The following is a 20,421-nucleotide window of genomic DNA, read 5'->3' as shown; positions in this document are numbered from 1 at the left end:
TACATTGTATTGCAGCATTTATATAGCTCATGCTACCCCTATGTGAAGTTCTTCCCTACATAGGTAGCACACTACACTGTTACCAGGGTTAATGTATAGCTGATCATGTTAGAGAGCCCTATAGGACCCAAGTCAGGATCCTAGTCAAAGGGTAAAATAATAGTAATAATAAAAATTTTCACTTGTGGTTTTATTTATTGCCTCACGTAGAGGGGTATTTCATGGCACACAAAATACCAACAATTCGATATGAGGGCCAATATGAATTATGGCTAGGTTCAACATATTGGATAAAGTTTCTGTTCCTGTAGTTTGAGATACTTTTATGAACTTGAGGGCAATCAACTTTCAGAGTGGATTAACATATGTAATCCTCTGAAGCAAAAGAACCTCTTACAAGCTTCTTTTTCCAAGGGAGGTTACTGAAATTACTGTTCTGTGATTTTAGGACTTAATCTGAAGTCTTTTTTCACTGTGACAAGGACAGCTCTGTTATGTAATGTTATTTGTGATTTTATAGCATACTCATTACCCGTGAGCACAACCAGGTGTGTGATGCTAGCCCTGCGTGCCTACCCCAAAAGCCGGGTCTCAGCTTTCTGTGAAAGTCAAGCAGAGAGGAGAAGGCTCTGATGTGTTGTGGAAGGTTGCTCCAGGCTGTAGGGGCCAGGTACGATTAGGCACGTCCCCTTGCTCTGCTTTTTATGCTTGGAGTGTGTGCTAGTGGGAGACCAGCAGAGCAGAGGTATCTGGAAGGTTGGTGGAAGACAATGCGGCTTTTCAGGTAGGCAGGGCCAGTATTGTGGAGAGATTTGTAGAGAGCTGCCATAGAAAATAATTAGTTTACATTATAGCACCTTACAAAGCATAATTTCAGTTTGGAAATAGCTAGTCCATGGTCCAAGGACTCAAATTACCAGTGATTTGAAATCCAACCTAATGGTAAAGTCGATCTTGAATTACTATTTTGAAAATCACACTTGTATAAAGTTGGCATTTTCCTGTCTATGACAAATGTGCCTTTCTGCCAGTGTTCAGTGTCATCTGACTATTAATGGCTCTTCTGGGGTGAGGTGTGTATTGCTCCCAGACATTAGGCAAAAGGCTGGGTGTGGGCAGACGTTTTTCCCTTGACAGAATGGCCGTTGGGCTGTGCCTAGAATCGTAATTAAACTTCAAAAGGCACTGTTAGACCTGGCATCCTTTGTGTGGTCCCCCAGACTTTTTGTAGTTCACCCTCCTGTTTTGCTGACTTAATTTTTGCTGCCTTTACACACTTTACCACAACTGCTAACCAGTGTTAAAGTGCTTGTGTTCTCTCCTTACAAGGAAGAACTGGCTAATACCCAATTGGCATAATCAATTTACTTGTAAGTCCTCAGTAAAGTGGCACTACCTGTGCCCAAGTTCTTTAAATTAAATGCTACTAGTATGCCTGCTATGAGGTTATGATACATAAGCACAATCGCGATATAGAGGGTTAGATAATGGCAGAGCGCGAAGGAACCACTAACACACCGATTACAGTGTAGTATATTTTATGGATTTTTTAAACAATAAAGTTAGGAGTAAACATTATACATCAAAACAACATTTGTGCATAGTGTCCCAAGTGACAAAGGGAACCTAAACCTAAGTGACAATGTGAATATTAAATACAAGGTTTCCACAGTTTGTACAAATCGACCATTATCATAATAATTCCATGTGAACAGCAGCTATATACAGTGATATGTGCTGGGGAAATGGTTTGCTTCTTCTGTATATTGATGGTGTTTCGACCCTCAAAACAATGTGAGGTCTCTACAGGACTATTGATGAAGGGACATCTGAATATATGGTTGTGCAGCCTTGTGAAAATGATGTGCCACACGTAAAGGAAAGAGGAAAAAGGTTTACTCACATGAGAACCCGTCCTGGTCCTCAATGTGAGGACAGGCTGTCAATCCAATGGGGTATGTAGGTGGGCCAGAGGGGCTCAATTAATTATACGCCACAGCCGTTGCGTTGTAGAATCCCTTTGTCGATTAACAGTGACTATGCACTGAGAGTATTTCTCGGTAGAAGAATGGAAAAGCGGGTCATTGTACCCGATCAAGCTGACTGACGCGGCTTTTTCTGAATCTACACGCGGAGCGCTGTTCCGCTTTTCCATTCTTCTACCGAAAAAATATAGGCCTGCCTTGGACAGCCCAGAGGGCATGGTGCAGTGTATCTAAAAAGCGGAGCATGTGCTTTTTAGTCTTACATGTCTTAGTAGTGAAAACTCTTAAAATCATTTTTCACTACTGCATGGCCTACCTCTCCCATTGGTTAAAAATGGAAGTTACCTTATCATAATTGATAAGTGATAATTTCAAAATAGGAGCAGATAACCAGACATGTTTGGTGTCTGTAGAATTGTAATGAGAAATCCTCTCTCATGGTAAAGTCAGATTTTAAATTACAATTTTGAAAATGCCACTTTTAGAAAGATAAAGACACACGATTGATGGTCGGAATGCAGAACAAATCAAAACATTCACCCACAGTCAAGAGGTCTGGGTTAAATCCATCATTCTTTTGCTCACCATGCCACCCCAGTTTAGACCTGGCCATATGCAAATCAGTCTTGATCCTGTGCCTCATCAGAACAGTTCTGCATTCTGTCCATCAATTGTTCTTTTTGCATTTGTCACTCCGAGTGGGACGGGTACGCCCAGACGTGGGTTCTGTGCTCTCCATGCCACTGGAGACAAGCTATTTTGGCTGGTGAGGGATGAAACCCCGAAACCGGTCCTAGGGTGCTTGTTCCCAGTCCAGGGAGGACCTGGCTTAGCAGTTCGGGCTGGACTGTTCCCATTGGGCACAGGGTCAAGATTGATTTGCATATGGCAGGGTTCAAACTGAAATGGTATGGGGAGCAAAAAAACTATGGATTTAGGCCCAGATCTCTGTACTGGGGTGAATGTATGACATTGTTCTGCATTCTGTCCATCAATTGTTCTTCAGCATTAGTCACCCAGAGTGGGACAGGTATGCTCAGACAAGGGTCCGGTGCTCTCCATGCCACTGGAGACAAGCTATCGTGGCTGATGGGGGGTGACACCCCGAAACCGGTCCTAGGATGCTTGTTTTCAGTCCAGGGAGGAGCTAGCTTGGCAGTTTGGGCTGGACTGTTCCTATTGGGCACAGTGTCAAGACTGATTTGCCTATGGCTGGGTTCAAACTGGAATGGCATGGGGAGCAAACAAACAATGGATTTAGGCCCAGATCTTTGTACTGAGGTGAATGTGTGACAATGTTCTGCATTCTGTCCATCAATTGTTCTTTTTACTTTTAGAAAGTTGGCATTTTCCTGCCTTAGACATTTAGTACCTGCAGCCTGGTTCTGAGTCACATGACTGGGTGTAGTTGGAAGTTGGGCTTATTGTATTCCTCCAAGGCAGCCACATATAAAAAAAAGACCTTAGGTGTGTTCCTGGGTGGACCATCATTGGCAGGATGGGAAGGCAGAGCTGGGCCTATTCCTACTCACACTTGAATAGGCTGTGTCCTCCCTCCACACAAAGGGTTGCGTACCCCCTGTAGTTATCCTGGAGCCAGTAAAGGGAAGGCAGGATGCCTGAGGACTTCATAGGGAAACCTCTAGAAGCATTTCCCCATTCCAAAGGAAGCCTGAGGTATAAATATTACACTTCAGACACCACCTCTTCAGTTTACTTCTAGACCTGTGGACACTTCGGCAGGAAGAGGGACTGCTGTGCTGCTGAAATGACTGCCTCTCTTCTACCCTGCTGTGCCCACCTCCTGCCCTCCTGTCAGGGTGAGAAGCACTGGATCTGCAACTTTTGAACCCAGGACCCCCAAATCTCTCCAAGGGCTAATTGACTGACCTCCTGATCCTCACAAGAGTCTCAGGGACAGAAGGCTCTAACAACCTTGATGCCAGCTCCTGGACTCTCCAATCTATGAGCCCTACTCTGCCAAGTGGTGCCACGCCAGTTCTGGACTCTTGGAAGATGGCCTAAAGGTACTCTGTTAGCCTATCTGTGGATCCAGCAGAACTCTTGCATCTACTCTGGTCTGGGGTGCAACCCCAAGCATAAACGATGCATCACCTCTTCTGCAAGCGTTCTCCCAATGCAAAGACTATGCATCAACCTCGCAGCTTGCATTGGAACCGCCACCTGTGCGTAGGTTTTTCGATGCAGGCCCGCATCACAATTCTCGTTGACACCAGCCTCTATGACTACGCAGGTTCTCGCATTGCAGCACATCGCAGCCTCGCAGCTCTTTGGAACCAGTGCACTGCATAACACATCCTCAATGCCAGACTTTTTTTTTTTTTTTTTTTTTTGGTTGTAAGACATTTATTATTAACAAATGAAACAGATGCTGTACACTGCGTCACGCCAACAACCCGGAGGCAGGCCGCTATCTGGTAGAGTATGCAAAAATTACATATAAACATCTTTAAGGCCCTCATCCGGCCGGTGGATCATGCAGAGGTAAACTTAAAACACAATAAAATCTGCAGTGTGTACTGTGCATCTCTAGCGAATAAACGGTCTTACTGTTTTCTCAGTACTGCTGACCATTGAAAGATAGCGAAAATCAATGAGGCCGCCTCCGAATAAGCAGCAGTCGACCACCCGCTACAACAGCCTATAAAAAGGACGTGTCAGTCAGCACCACGTTTCTCCCAACAGGACCCCCCAACAAGCCAAACCAAAAACGTCAAACATAGGTGCAAGTACTTGGAGACAGCGTTTGTTCCACATTTCAGTTCACCAAGGGGTCGCGCGGCTCCTCCACTGGACTCACCAATAGAGTGCCAGCCATGTTCAGGGCGGGCTCAGAAAGGTATCATGGCTGTGTAGGAATTAGCTATGGGCGGGCGGGGCGGGGGGGAGGGGCAATGAATGATCCACAGTCGGCCCAGTAGGGTGGGAGAGGGGGGGGGGCAGGGGACACTATCCGGGTCAGTGGAGGTAGGAAACGCAAGGCTTACGTCTGGGCAGTTCCGGGCAGTGCATGCGCGGGGGCAGCGGGACCTCTATCGTTAACCTACGCAGTGCGCATCTTCAGCCCATGTCGTCTGAAATACTAGTAGCACGTGAGGTACCGGCAGAGTCAGGGGCCGTGCGTTCTGTAGTCCACTGTACAAACGGGCCCCATATGTCAGTGGGCCTGGAAGCGGTGGGCATGGTCTCCCAATAGTGAGTCAGTTGAGTGTGGCCGTAAGTCACATCTTTGATCCAGCTCTCTAGCGTGGGGAGGGCCGGCCTGCCCCAGTGTATAGCGATCTGTCGTTTGGCGTATAACAGGAGTAATGCATGTAGTTTCCTGTCGCAGGGCACAGTGTGCTTAACGTACCCCAGTAATCCCAGCAGTGGAGACGGTGAGTCCCTCCTCCCCGTGATTTGATTGATGGCATTGAAGACCCCTGACCAGTATGCACCCAGCTTGGGGCAGCTCCAAGCCACATGAAGAAAGGTGGCATCGTCACCCCCACATTTCCAGCAAGAGGCGTCTTCACGTAGACCCATGCGGTGTAGTAGCGTCGGAGTGCGGTAGTATCTGTGTAGGAATTTGAAGTGGATAAGCCGCAGTCGGTAACTCGGTGATAGAGCTGTGAGTTGAGCGCAGCAATACTCCCATGCGTCATCTGGCAGCTGGTCCCCCAAGTCCTCAGCCCAAGCGGCCTCAGCCGCGGCTACTGTCACCGGGGCTTGTTCCTGCATGCAGTTATATAATCTGGACACCAGCTTTTTAGGGGAGGGTCGTGAGAGCAAGTTTTGCAGGGCCTCTAGTGCGCAAGGCTCTTCCGGGAAGCACGGTCCTATCTTCTTGCAAGATTCCCTAAGGGAATGATATAGTAATTTGTCAGAAAACGTGCAAGGTTGGGCATCCCCATCCGCAGGCATCTTGAAAAAAGAGCCATCTGGATATATGTCAGCGAAGGTGAGAAGTCGACTCCCGCAGATTGTGAGGACGTCTCCTCTTGCCGCCAAACAGGGCAGCATCGGGTTGCCCCTCAGAGGAACCGCCGGCGCATAAAGCAGGGAGAGACCAGCTCGTTCATCCTCAATGCCAGACTTGGCATCACAAGCCCCTCATCGGCAGGATCCTTGACAATGACGCAGAATCTCACATTGCAGCTTCACCACCTCTGGGAACTGACACATTACCTCAGCTGCTCAACACATCCCCAGCGAGGTACCTTGCAATGCTGTGCAAACTATGATTTAAGGTACTCTTGCTTAGTGGGCCTAACTCGGTCCCTGAAGCCGGCCATGCTCCATCATGTTTGACCTGAAATTTTGACTTTGTCCAGGTCCGGCGCGACCAGATATCCATAGTTAGCTGTTTGTTCTTTTAGGCGCTATATTTGTGAAATCTTTAAACCTGCCTATCTCCAGGTCTACGAATTTGATTTTTGTCATTTTGGTCTTGATTTATTTATTAAAATTCACTCTATTTTATGGGAAAATTCTTGTGTTGTGTTTTCACTTTATTACTGGTTGAAGTGCTGCATAAATACTTTACACATTGCCTCTAAGGGTGACTGCTCTCTGCCAAGCTACCAGAGGGTTGAGCACAAGTAGATATTGGGTTTGCTTTTGCCTCACCCTAACAGGGATTCTGGTCAGGAATTAAACAAATAAGGCACGCTAAAAGCAGAAGTGGAAAATGCATCGTTTTTCTCTCTGTTGGCAGAATAAATCCTGTGTCTTGCAACCATCATTCTCGCTAATATAAACCTGATCATATGCATTAAAAAAAAGCATTTTGCACATGTTCAGATGTTCAGAATCGTTATTGCAAAACATTTACAAATACGTTTTACATTTCCAAAATGAACATGAAGGTTCCCTATTTTTTCCAGGCCCCTGAATTGAGCATAAAAGGAGGGCCAGTAAGTATGGTCCCTGGGCACAGTTATTGCATCATCAACATGTTAGTGTCTCCACCAGACACGACTTTTGAGAAAAGGCATAGGGTGTTCCCTGTAACCCCGGAGAGTTTGGGAATGCAAAACAAAAAATCACAATCAAAATACTCTCAAACGGAAAAGTTTGCAATACTATTTGAAGAAATAACTGTTAATTAATTTAAGAATATTTAATGGAACTATATCCACAAAAAATATTAATTAACTTTTTTCCATACTATTCATTTTTTCGAAGAATATATTCACAGAATATCATCACATGTGTACATTTTATTAGTGTTGGAACTAGTAGAGCAAAATGATTTAAGGACTTTAAAAAAAAAAAGACCCATTGTCCAAAGAAATTCTTGGTAAGTCCTTACGTCCTTGTATCATACTTTTGTAGGACCATGCTCTTAGTTAGAGATGATTATGAATAGAGAAGCCACATTTCTTAGCAGCAAACCAAGGAATAATGTTTCCATGTTTAGAGACAAACAGCTGTGTATATATATCCCGATTTTTCATCCAGTGATGAGGTGGCTTATTCTAGTTGTCGACGTGTTTTATTCTATTTAACACGCCTCCTCAGAACGCACATACGGATCTGTGTGACATACAAAGGATGAAATTGTCATCGTACTATAGTCTCGAGTAGACATGTGTATGCTGTTTAAAGAGTGCCTATGAGGTCGCAACCTTGTTGTGATTGAGTTTCCTTAGCAAGATGCACCATTAATGAAACCCTGCGCCTAGGACAGAGAAAGCAGTGGTGCTCAAAACCCATATCCCAGTGAACTCTGTTTTAGGAAATTTCCTGTTTCTAGGACAAAAAAAAATTAAAAAAGGGGGGAAAAAACACATGCACCCAGGACTGAATCACACAGTGGTGTGAAAAAGCTGCATCACGGGGCGTGGCTTGCGCGCAGTCAAGATAGCCGCATATTTGTGAGCTCCTGCGCGCCTCTGTGGCAATGTCCGGACTGCGGAGCTCGGAGTTCTCGTGAGCCGGCTCCTTTTCCGGATATCGGAGGCGGAATGAATTAAGGACACGGAGGAGGCGTTGCGGCGCTCGTAGAGTGCCTTTAATATCATTTTTGGGCCGTACTCGTGTTTTCCTCAGACGCGTCGCTTAAGATGGCGGCGGCGCGAGGAACACGGGTGCGTTGAGCTGGACATTTCTCTGCTCTCAAGTACAGGCGGTGAAGGCGGATAGGGCATTTCGCCTAACAGTGTCTGGAGCATTTTTCTTCCTGGTCATGGCGCTTCGTATTAGAAAGGTAATACTTCCAGCAGAAGGTATTCTTTCTGAATGAACACTGGGTTTTGATTGAACAATGGGTTTGAAGAGGTTTAATACTTTATCGACTGATTGCGCAAAACGCTGCTCTTCCTGAGGAGATTTTCAAGTGACCACAGGCTGTGTTCTCCTGCAACCTTTTTTCCTAATAACCTATGGAACGATGTTCTTCTTCATATGGCATTTTGTTTTTTCCTGACGAGAAGTGCATTCAGTGTGATAGCTTCTTGAATGGGCGCTGTGATTAAACGGCTTTGAACGTGCGAAGCGCTGCTCAGTAGAAGAGTTGTCAAAGCCCCTTTGTGTGGTGTGTGCGCGACGCGGCGGGACGGGATGGCTGTCTTGTGAGGAGCCCCGCTCGGCTGAGCCGGTTCGTCGTGAGGGAATTTTGTTTCAGCGGCGCAGGATCTTCAGAACGGATGGTCCCTGATGTTTTGTCTCGGCTATTCTGGTGCTGCTGGTGCTGATGACTCCTTTGTTCTGTTCTCATTAATAACTCACTGTTTCCCTGAGGTACGTTCTAAGTGTTCCAAACTTCAAAGCTATCCATCGTTGTGCTGTGTTGGGGCTTATCACTTTCTTGCGCCATACTTATTCTTATTATTGTGGCTTCACCATTATTGCTGTGCTGCCTGCTGTTGTCGTCTGCCATCTTCTGTCATCATCTGCTGCGACACCTTCAATATGGATACTGCACATTCAAGTAAATCTCATGTAGGTTCCTCAGGGGTCATAAAGATTCTAATTCCTCGTCTGTCAAGCGGACCAAAAAAGACCCACCTTCCCCAAATAAGTCTCCGCTACCTCTTACTCTCGAGGACATCATGGAGGAATTACGCCTTATCCGTACCTTTATGACGGACACTGTTACTACTCTTCAGAGGCTGGATGACAAATGGTCTAGTCTAGATACAAGACTTTCTGATGTAGAGCAGAGGATTAGTGATGCTCAAGATGCGGTCGCCAGAGTTGACACACTTACTAAGGAAATCAGCCAGCTCAAAAGAGTCACGGAAGATTTAGAAAATCGCAATAGGCGCAATAATCTCCGCATTTATGGTATTCCGGAGGGTTCTGAAGGGGCGGACATGATCCATTTTTTGAAAACTCAAGTTCTTCAAATTGTTGGCCTCCCAAAATCTTCAGACTTCAACATATGACGCGCCCATCGTCTGGGGCCAAGGAATACCTCTTCTACATCTAAACCTCGGGGAATCATCGCCTAGTTCCTCCTCTACTCAGACCTCATGACGATTCTCCAAGCTGCTAACCAACATAAGCAAATGATCTGGTCTGGCCATAAGGTTTTTTTCACTCAGGATGTTTCCAAACCTACTGCTTCTCGTCGGAAGGAATTTTTGGACCTTCAACCTGCGCTGAGATCCATGAACGCACGTTATGGTCTGATCCATCCCTGTTTTTTCAAAGTGACTTATAAAGATAGAACTTAAAGTTTTGAAGACCCTGCAGACCTGAAGAAGTTCATTCATACTCACAAAGGAGAACTCATGGAATTGAGCAAACCCTAACTGCGTCTTGTTTTAATCCTACTTTAAAATGTATAGTTTAGTTCTTATATTTCTTTTGTTCATTCCTTTTTTGTCTTGCAGGTCTTCCCCTTTCGGTGTTGTTGTCAAGGTCACCATTCGTATTGCCCTGTTGTTTATAATGTGCGTTTCACCCTGCTGCTGTTTCCTTCTCCCTAGATATTTGGTAAGTTCCTTCATTTGTTCTATTAGGTTGCCTTTTGTTATGTATTTCACTTCATAGTCTGTCTTCTTTTTTGCTTATGACAGCCTGCTCTTTATTGCTGTCTCCTCCTAGTTCGGCTGTCTTGTTCTTCGTTGCCCCCCTCCAACATTAATGTTTTTTATTTGGTTGTGCTTTATGGCTAAAGCCCCTTGACTTTTTGCCATCTTTTTTCTGCTACTTTTTGGGGGACTCGGTTCCCCCTTATTCTCCTTTCTATTTTTTCCCTTTCTTTTCCTTTTTCTTACCTTTCGTCCCCCCTTCTTTCCCTTTTTATCCCTTTCTTCTCTACTTTTTTGGCAACATTTACAATACTTATTCTACTCCATATTTTCTTCTTTTCTATTGCTGTTTATGGTACTCCATTGTTTTCTTCCTTTATTCCTGTCACCATTTCCGTGGTGGACACATGTTTTAGCTTCTTTGCTTTTGGTTCTTCTCTGTCATTTATATCTATCCAATATTTTTTCTCCCTTTTTCTCTCTTTTTCCACTCTGTTTTAAAGTCTCTACTTTCTTCTGCTTATATTTATTTTACTTCTAGAAATGAACGGTCTTCGTGTTATTTCTTGGAATGTTAAAGGTATTCGTAATCCTGTTAAAAAACAGCGTGTTTTATCTCACTTAGCAAGATTGAAATGTCATGTTGCGTTGTTACAAGAAACTCATCTTAACTCACAGGATTTGTCTTCCTTACGTAAGCAATGGGTTGGGGAGGCCTTTTGCTCTCCGGCAGTAAATAACAAAAATGGTGTAATTATTCTATTTCATAAATCGTTGTCTGTTCAGCTACTGAATGAGTTTCATGATAACTGTGGTAGATGGTTGTTTATAGATGTTACTGTTAATAATACAAAACTTTCCTTCTGTAATGTTTATGGCCCTAATGGTGTAGATTTAACCTTTTGGAATGATTTTTCCATGCTTCTCTCTTCTCATGCGACTGATGATTTAGTTGTGGGGGGTGATTGTAACCAACTTATGGACCCTTTTCTAGATCGCAAATCGTTCACCAGATATGTACCTAATAAGATGCAAAAGTCCTTTTTTAGGGCCATCTCCTCCAGAGGTCTTATAGATTCATGGAGACTTTCCCACCCTGACACTCTAGTATTTTCCTTTTTCTCTCCAGTTCATGCTTCACACTCCCGTATTGATTATATTTTTCTTACTCAACACACCCTTCAATTTATGACTAATTCAGAAATAGGTTCTATTCTAATATCCAACCACGCCCATGTCATAGTTGACATGGATTTTCCTTCGCCTACTCATACCTCTAGGCGCTGGCGCTTTAACAATTCGCTCCTCCTTGACTCACAGTTTATTGAACAATTTAAGCTCTTTGCAGGGGTTTTCTTCACAAATAATCTTCACTCTACTTCTCAATTTCATTTTATCTGGGACGCTTTTAAGGCTACTTCCAGAGGATTCATTATTGACTTTGTATCCCGAAAAAAGAAAAAAGCTCTATCTACGTCTGCTCAAATTCTTAAACAAATTAAAGACCTGGAGCATCTTTACTTTACCACAAATTCCTCAGAAGCACTTTCCTCTCTCATTAAAGCTAAAATGCAATATAACAAACACTCCTGGGACTCTGCATGTAATAACCTCCTTAATTTCCATGCCAAGTTGTACGGGGGCCGCAATAAAGCTGGCAAATCTCTCGCTAATTATCTTAAAATCAAAAAACAAAAATCCAAAATAATAACCATTGTTGAGTCACACGGGAATCATCAATACACCAATGATAAAATCCTTGACTGTTTTGTCCAATATTACTCTTCACTTTATAATCCAGAATCCGTCCCCTCTCAGGATCAAATTGATGCTTTTTTACAGTCTCTTCCCAGGCCCTCAGATAGTTTTCCTGATCTTTCTTCCCTCGATGTCCCCCTCTCGGAAAAAGAAATACTCAATGCTATTACTCTTCTCCCTAAGGATAAAACACCTGGCCCTGATGGGTTTACGGTCCGTTTTTATTTGTATTTTAAGGATATCCTTTTGCCACATCTACTTTCTTTGTTTACCTATTTTCTTGCCCAAGGGGAATCCAAAGGTTCCTTTACACAGGCAATGTTATGTCTGATCCTTAAAAAAGATAAAGATCCCTCTCTTTGTAAAAATTATCAACCTATTTCTTTAATTAATACTGACTGTAAAATTTATGCTAAAGTTCTAGCCTCTCGTATTAATATAATTATTCCTAACCTTACCAACATTTATCAATCTGGCTTTGTCAAGGGCAGATCTATTACTGACAATTCGAGAACTTTCCTCAATGCCATTCACCTTACCTCAAAGATGGACTCCCCAGTCGCTGCTATTACACTGGACGCTGAGAAAGCATTTGATAGAGTTTGCTGGGATTTCATGTTTGGTGCATTGAGGTGGCACGGCTTTAGCCCTACTATTATTCGATACATTCAATTATTATACTCTGCCCCCTCTACTTCTATCTGGGTTAATGGTTCTCAATCTCATTATTTCTCTCTGCATAGAGGCACCAGACAGGGTTGTCCTCTTTCCCCTCTTCTTTTCATTCTTGCGTTAGAAGGCTTTGTAGAAAAAATTTGACGCTCACCATCATATACTTCACATTTCAGAACATTGATATTAAGTTTACTGCTTACGCTGATGATATTTTACTTATATCTCTAATCCGACCACCTCTTTACCTTCACTCTTTTCATTGTTGCATGAATATTCTCTGGTTTCTGGCTATACACTTAATATAGACAAGTCTGAGGTTTTACCCCTTAACAAATTTTGCCTTCCTTACATGTTTCAAGGCTCTGGTTTTGAGTGGAATTCCGGTAGTATTAAATGCCTTGGTATTCTCTACGCTAACACTATTAGAGAAACCATTAAGCTTAATCAGAAAGATATTGTTAAAAAGCTTTCCTCCCTTATAGACAACTGGTCTCCGCTTTTCTTGTCATGGTGGGGGAGGCTAGCCACTATCAAAATGATGCTTCTTCCCATTGTAATTTTTTATCTTTCTATGCTTCCGATTTCCCTACCACTCTATTTTTTTAAAACAATAAATCGTATCTTTACCTCATTCTTATGGAATAATCGCAAGGCCAGGATCTCTATTTCCCGTCTTCAACAACCCAAAGACTCAGGTGGAGTCAATTTTCCCAATCTCACTCGCTTTCACTCTGCCTTTACTTTAAAACAAATTTGGCCCATTTTATCCGATTCATCTGATCCTCCTTCGACAGCCTGGAGCTCCATAGAACTTGCGCAACTCTCACCTTTTTCCTTCAATACGGCTACTCGTTTATCTCAGCCTCCGCAGCGTTTTCTTACCCCTATCTTTAGGCATTTTAGAGCACTTGCTCTCTCAGTGTTTCGCTCCTTTCTTTCGCAGTCAGAGTTTCTTTCCTCAACTCCAATTTGGTATAACAAATCCTTAAAGATCAATAACAGAGCACTTTTTTGGAAGGAATGGATTGACAAAGGTATTATTACCTTTAATCATCTCCTTGTTAATAACTCCTTACAAGATTACTCGGACATTCGTGTCTCCTTTCATCTTTCCAACGCATACTCTTCTCAATATATCTTGCTTAAAAACTCCTTAAACCTCATTATCTCTCTTCCCCCTACTGACACAACCCCTTCCCCATCACTACCAGACTTCTCTATTCCTCTTAGAGCTGCTGCTATTTATAAACTACTTTCCAGCCCCCTTGCTGAAAGAACCAAATCCAAACTTGAACTTTCCTGGGAAAAAGATCTGGCTCAAGAGTTTCCCCTTCAGGTTTGGAATTCCTTATGGTCTAAGATACACACTGTTTCCCGTTCTGCTAGCACTACACAGACTTTGTACTTTTTTTACAATAGACTTTTTTTCACTCCATCAGACTTACATAATTTCAAATTGTCCGATTCCAAAAAATGTTGGTCTTGCCCTCATACCAATAGTGATTTCTTTCATATGTTCTTTCACTGCCCGTTAGTTAAATCTCTTTGGTCTCGTATTTGGTTAAAATTGAATGAAATATTAGCTACTGACCACTCCTTTGAGATTGTCCATATTTTTCTGGGTGGTGCTTCACCTATATGGAATGTTAATTGTAATGCACGCAAATTTATAGATTTGTATATAACCATTTCTTTACAGATAATTACTACGAATTGGAAAGACACTTCAAAGATTTCATACAATGCCTGGTGGAATTTATTGTGTCATCATCATAGGCTTGATCGTGCTTTTGCTACCACTGTACCTCTTTTGATCAAAAAAGATTTGTTATGGTTGCCTTTAACTAATTTTCTTTCTCAAATTGCCCCTTGATTATCTTGTTTTTGTATCCTTTTTTTTAATTATAGTCGCTATTTAGCTTTTTCTTTTTTCTCATTTATATATAACTATTTACTTAGGTTATTTGTAAGATATTTTACCCTATATATTGAATTTCTTTTCCCTTCCCTTCCTTTCCCTCTCCTCCCTTGTTATCCTCTTTGCCTCCCCTTGCATATTAAACATAATACCTTTCAAAAAAAGCTTTTTCCCTCAGTATATCCCCTGGTTCCGTTAGGCATTCCTTAAACCTTGTTAGAATTAATTGCTTTTATTGTTTTGTCTCATTGCCTAATGATTCTATTTTGTACTGATGTTTTACTTGGTTTATTATATTCAATAAATCTTTCTAAACTTAAAAAAAAGCTGCATCACAGTGAACAATGTAAAATGCCTTGGGAATGTCCTCTTATTTGGACATAACTACCAAAAGGTCAAAGTCCTGTCCTTCTAACTGGGAATTGAGAAAAAAAATCCCGCATCATTGGGCCTAGAGTCCACAGGAATTAATGACTGCATGAACTTGCGACTGGCTCCCTTTTTGCTTGTGTGAGGAAATAGTTGACTATTGTCTCAATTTGTTGGGTCCTGCTGATCGGTTATTTTCCGTCAGAATATGCTCGCCATTCAGCATGCAAGGGTCCCTCACACAGTTTTTGGACTAACTGGGTAAGACTGATGCACCATCTTTGAATGGCAAAGGGATATTTAGTTGAAGGGCTGGGACATTGCTACAGATCACAGGAGTCATACACAATCTACCCGTATCTATTAAAATCTATTACATCAATTAACTAAAAGAATTGTAATCGGTATTTACAGAAGGAAGAAAACACACTCAAGATTAAATGTGTGTGCAAATTCGCATACTAGGTCATATATATATATATACACAGAAATGCATATAAACAAACCCCCCTCTGGATTACTGGGTGGGGAAACCACTGGATCATCTATACAATCTCACGACCACCAAGAATATGCCTGGGTTTCCCCGGATATGCCTTCAGAGGGGTACTTCAGGATCTAGAATGCCACAAATTATTGCCGAGACAGAAAAACTACCACAGACTAAGACACAAATGGTGGGGATTGTACAGATGCATATGTGGTTGCAGGCTTTCATTCGTAGAACAGTTTTTTTCAGATTCAGCTGAGTTGACAGATAAATAGATTGAGTAGTTTGGCACAGCAATGTTCAACCGACAGCCTGTAAAATTAGGGTGAGGTCAAGTGCTAAATCTGAGGTGGTTGTTTCCGGTTGGAGTCACTAACACTCATTTTTGGGGACCGGCACTTATTTATCCTCATTGGAGAGTTCTTGAGGGCAAGAGAGCGAAATGCACAGAAAGCGGAAAGAAGGAAGAGGCCGATGGAAAAACCCTCACAAAGAGATAAGCAGGAATCTGCTAGAGTGAAATAAAGGGCTAGGGAGCGCCTGGCAGTAGATTAAAGAGGCCTGAGGTGAATTCAAGACTATGCAGCCTTGGTATTCTGCATGATGACCTTTATTTGCACCGGCTGCTGGCTATGGGGCAGAGCTTCCGGCACTAGCACTCATTCTTTCACAAATGTGGCACTGGTGAGGTCATATCACTAATTTATACCATTCATAAGTTTATCATTGGTCACTCACATACAATGATGCAACTTCAGTCCTTAACTGACTTTGATTGAAACTATGTTAACATGGCCTTAACAAATAAATCGCTGCACCATGCCACCCGAGCCTAGCAGACAACATGGCAATAGTAACTCAGTATGTTTTGAAATGGGACTAAGAATTATGATTTCCTCTCCCTTAATCTTTGGGCATGTACCTCTTGAGAATATACTATGGGCCTCATTTACTACAAAATGACAGTGTGGCACCACAGGCCATTTTGCTGCGCTGAGCTGCGTCATTTTAAATGCACAGGGATGTGTCATACTAACAGCAATACAACACTTCCGTGTGCTTTCCCCTGCACTGGCGCACGATTAGCTGCCATACGCCAGTGTAGGCATGCTTGCGTCATGTTGCAAGGGTGCCTGTGTTGCGGGGATGATTGATTTTGTGCAGGAAGGGACACCTTCCTGCACAAAAACAATCGTTGATGGCATTTGCCTCTTTCTATGGGTGCTGTAGAATGCAGCATGCATAGAAAGAGGAAACAACGAGGAGAAATAAATGTATTTCTCCTCGTTGTACCACTCCTGTGCCTCCCCTGGGGAGGCATAGGATTCTGACGCATTCCCAGCTTTACAAAATGTTGTAAATCTGGGAATACGTCAGTTTCCATGGATATTGCGTGGGAGCACCCACAACAACACCCATGAAATGTCCCTTTTACGCAGAGTAACGCGTGAAAGGGGCCCATATTTACAAGGCCATGACAAGTCACATAGGGTGACTTTGCGTGGCCTTGTAAATATGGGGAAGCCTATAGTCCCGCTGGTTTATTTAAAAAAGTGACGCACCATCCGCGCAATAGGCTTGTAAATGAGGTCCTATGTTCTACGTAAGTTGCAATGTACTTTTACTTTACTATTTGAGATAAATGTATTTACAAATTGCATATCCAAAGTGTTTCAAAAGATTTAAATCAGTGCAAGCTGTAGTGAAATTATGGTATGATTTATGGAAACTTTCTAAGATACTTCAGTATCAATTATGGACTGCGGGTAACATAGAATAATGAGCATATGTTTTACTGAAGCTTGACTTGTTCATGATGTCACTCAGAGCCCCAAGGTGAAAAGCATCCCAATTATTCAGGTTTTACCCACCAATAATTTTATGACATGAACTGCACACGAAAACATCAAACCCTACTTTCAACTGCTATGCAGGAGCAGAGGAGTAATAGCAAAGCCATACATAACATGGCCTCTCCTCTTTGTCCCAAATGTAAAAAAGATATCTGGCCTCCTGCTACCCACCGTCTCCAACACCATTCCTTTCTATTGAAGCAGAATGCCAGAGCCCCACTTACAGTCTCTCTGAGGGCCCCATCTGAGCAGTCTCAAATTCCTTCATGGCATAACAATAGTACAACATTTTTCCACTGTTGCTACATCTTTGCAGTGACTATCCAGATTTGGAAGCTATTATTGATGATAGTGGCTGTCAGTGAAAGCCAATCATAACAAAATATTCATTTATGTTGAGATGAGATTAATAGAATGTTATACTCAAAGCTGATTTGATACTCAGAACTGAGATGCTAGTTAATGTTTAATTTCTCTAGTCCTTCTATTCAAATGGTCAAACGTATTGATTGTCTCCTGTGAGAAATTGAGATGTTTGTTGAGGGGGTAATGAAACCTACTGAAGCAACAGCTACAATCCTTGTCAGGGTAAACTAACCTGTGCTTAACCCTCTAATAGCTTGGCACAAAAGCTTTCAGGATTAACATAGAGGCAATGTGAATGTATGCAGCACACAAACAGTAATAAAAAAAACACAAGGAAAATCACACATCAAAACAACAAAAATCCAATCAATTGAACCGGAGAGATGTAATTTCAAAGATTTAAGGCGAGTGTGGTGCCTAAAAGCAAAAAGCACCGCTGGTGAGTATCTGGTTGTGCGAGACAGGGTGAATATCACAAGTTCAGTCCATCCATAATAGAATTCAGGTCAGATACAGGGACCGGGTTAGTACAGCTGGAAAAGTTACTTGCTAAAGTCCAGTGCAATGAGTTCTATTTGCGGTGGAGGAGGCCGCAAGGAGCAGGGTTAGGGTCACATATGATCAACACTGTAGCACAAAGAGCAGGCAGGTCATTACAGATGGTTGTTGTTCAAGCGCAAAGATCCGGTCGAGTGTCAGGGACTGTCATTGCTGAAGGTTCACATTGGTGGTCACAGGGAGCTGTCGACGCTGTAGCTCGAAGTGCAGATCTTGTGTTGCTGGTCATCGCTGCTGGTCACTTTAGCTCAAAAAGTTGGGTTCACCAGAGCTTCGTGTTGGCGTGGGCAGCAAGTTCTGTACACGAAGAGGCCTGTTTCTGGTAGAAAAAATACAAAACTTCATGATTTCTTTGTTTCTTCAAGCAGGAGTTCAACTGATGCCACACCAAGGGTGTATGACCTGAAAGACACCTCTTGGGGATCAGGAACTCACTGTAACAGAGGCCAGCAGGGCTCAGGCAGGTTCAGTTGCAGGTCCAGGTAGGTTGAGTTGCAGCAGGCTGGCTGGACAGTTGCAGAGAGGCCTCTGGAAATTGTTGATTCCTGTAGCTCAGAACAGGAGGTCAGTCAGCTAAAACTTGGAGAGTCTTCTGTCTGGGATGAAGGGTGCAGGTCCAATCTTACTCAGCAAGCAAAGCAGACCTCAAGCAGCAGCACAGCCGGCTGTACTCCTTTTGTAGTAGCCACAGGTCCAGGAGTGTACTGAAGAGTGGGATCCTATTTTTATACTTGCTGCTCCTATTGAAGTTGGAGAAGTTTTTGAATTTCCTCCCTACAGATGTGTCTAGAATTTCCTGCCTCTCTGCCCTTGTCCTAGTTTGTCTGGGGACACAATAGACTAGCATGAAGTCCTTTGTGAGTGTGCTGGGTCAGTGCCTTTGAAGTGCAAGTATGGTAGGCGACATCTGTGACCATCATTAAGTCAGGATAGCCCATTCTGCCAACACCCAGACCCTGTAATGTGATACTGTCTGGGAGGAATACACAAAGGACAATAGTTGACTACACCTAGTCATGTGATCCAGAATACAGGCTGCAGGAACCAAATGGTTTGGACAAGAAAATGGCAACTTTCTCAAGAGAGTTTTAAATTACAATTCCTCAGACACCAATCATGACAGTCCCACCTGCTCCTACACAAACGTTATCACTTATTAAATGTAATAAGGTAACCCAATGTTATCCTACAGGAGAGGTAGACCTCACAGTAGTGAAAAAAGAATTTAGGGGAGTTTAAAAGTATATGTCCATCTTCTTAAACACAATGCACCCTGCCATATATGCTGTTTAAGGGCTATCCTAGGGATGACTTGTATGTAATAAAATGGGAATGTTAAGTCAGTTAAAAGGTTTATTTTGCCAGGATGAACTAGCAGTTTAACACTGAACACACAGGCTGCAATGGCAGATCTGAGACATGTTTAAAGGGCTTCTTAAGTGGGTGGGACAATAGGTGCTGCAGGTCTGCTAGTTGCAATTAATTTACAGGACCTGGGTACATATAGTGCCATTTTACTAGGGACTTAAAAGTAAATTCAATGTGCCAATGGGGTGAAAGCCAATGTTATCATGTTTAAAGGCGAGAGTGCAAGTACCTTAGCACTGATTAGCAATGGTAAAGTACACAAAGTCCTAAAAAGCCAACAAAAACGAGTTCAGCAAAACATGAGAGTTGAGCAAAAAGGGGAGTACATCTTACATAATTATATATATAACTTCAATAAATGTAAATAAATACATTGCACTAATACTTAATTCTATATATAAATATATACTTATATAAACACACACATACATGTGTGTGTTTATACATATGTTTAGTGTAACACAATTATTAAAATTATATATTTTACACTATATTACTTTTTTAGTTAATTTATTAAGTGTGCTACTATAAAAAGCATATATATATATATATATATATATATATATATATATATATATATATATTCCTATCGATTTATCGCTCTCTATATATAAATATATATGTAAATGAGACATAAAAATATTAACAATTCAATTAAAAACCTTTAACTACATTACCAAATAAATAAAATATACAAAAATAAAAAATAAAAAAAGACAGTTACAAAAAATATTATAAGAATTTACAAAAATTAAATTTAAACAAATAACATACAATTTAAAGAAATAAACACAAATTAATAAAAATATTTTTAGCCAATACTTGGGAAAGTATTGGATCTTGGGAATATTAAATATGCTATTCCCACCCCAGGTTTTACAACAGTACTGAAAATGTAGGAATTTGGAGGAGTAACATTTATTGTTCCAATTCCAAACAGCACAATAGTAGAGAAAGTGTTGAACTTCGGAGAAGTTAGATTGACTCTTCCCACTCCAAACATTGCAACAGTAGGGAAAGCGCTTGACTTCTGAGGGCTTAGATTTACTATTCCCACCCAAGTCTATGCAACAGCAGTGAAAGTACTGGAGTTTGGAAG

The sequence above is a fragment of the Triturus cristatus genome, chromosome 3_1 (genome assembly GCF_964204655.1).
Source record: "Triturus cristatus chromosome 3_1, aTriCri1.1, whole genome shotgun sequence".
NCBI lineage: Eukaryota > Metazoa > Chordata > Amphibia > Caudata > Salamandridae > Triturus > Triturus cristatus.
The sequence above is the reverse complement of the archived record's forward strand: the minus strand, read 5'-3'. Positions refer to the sequence as shown.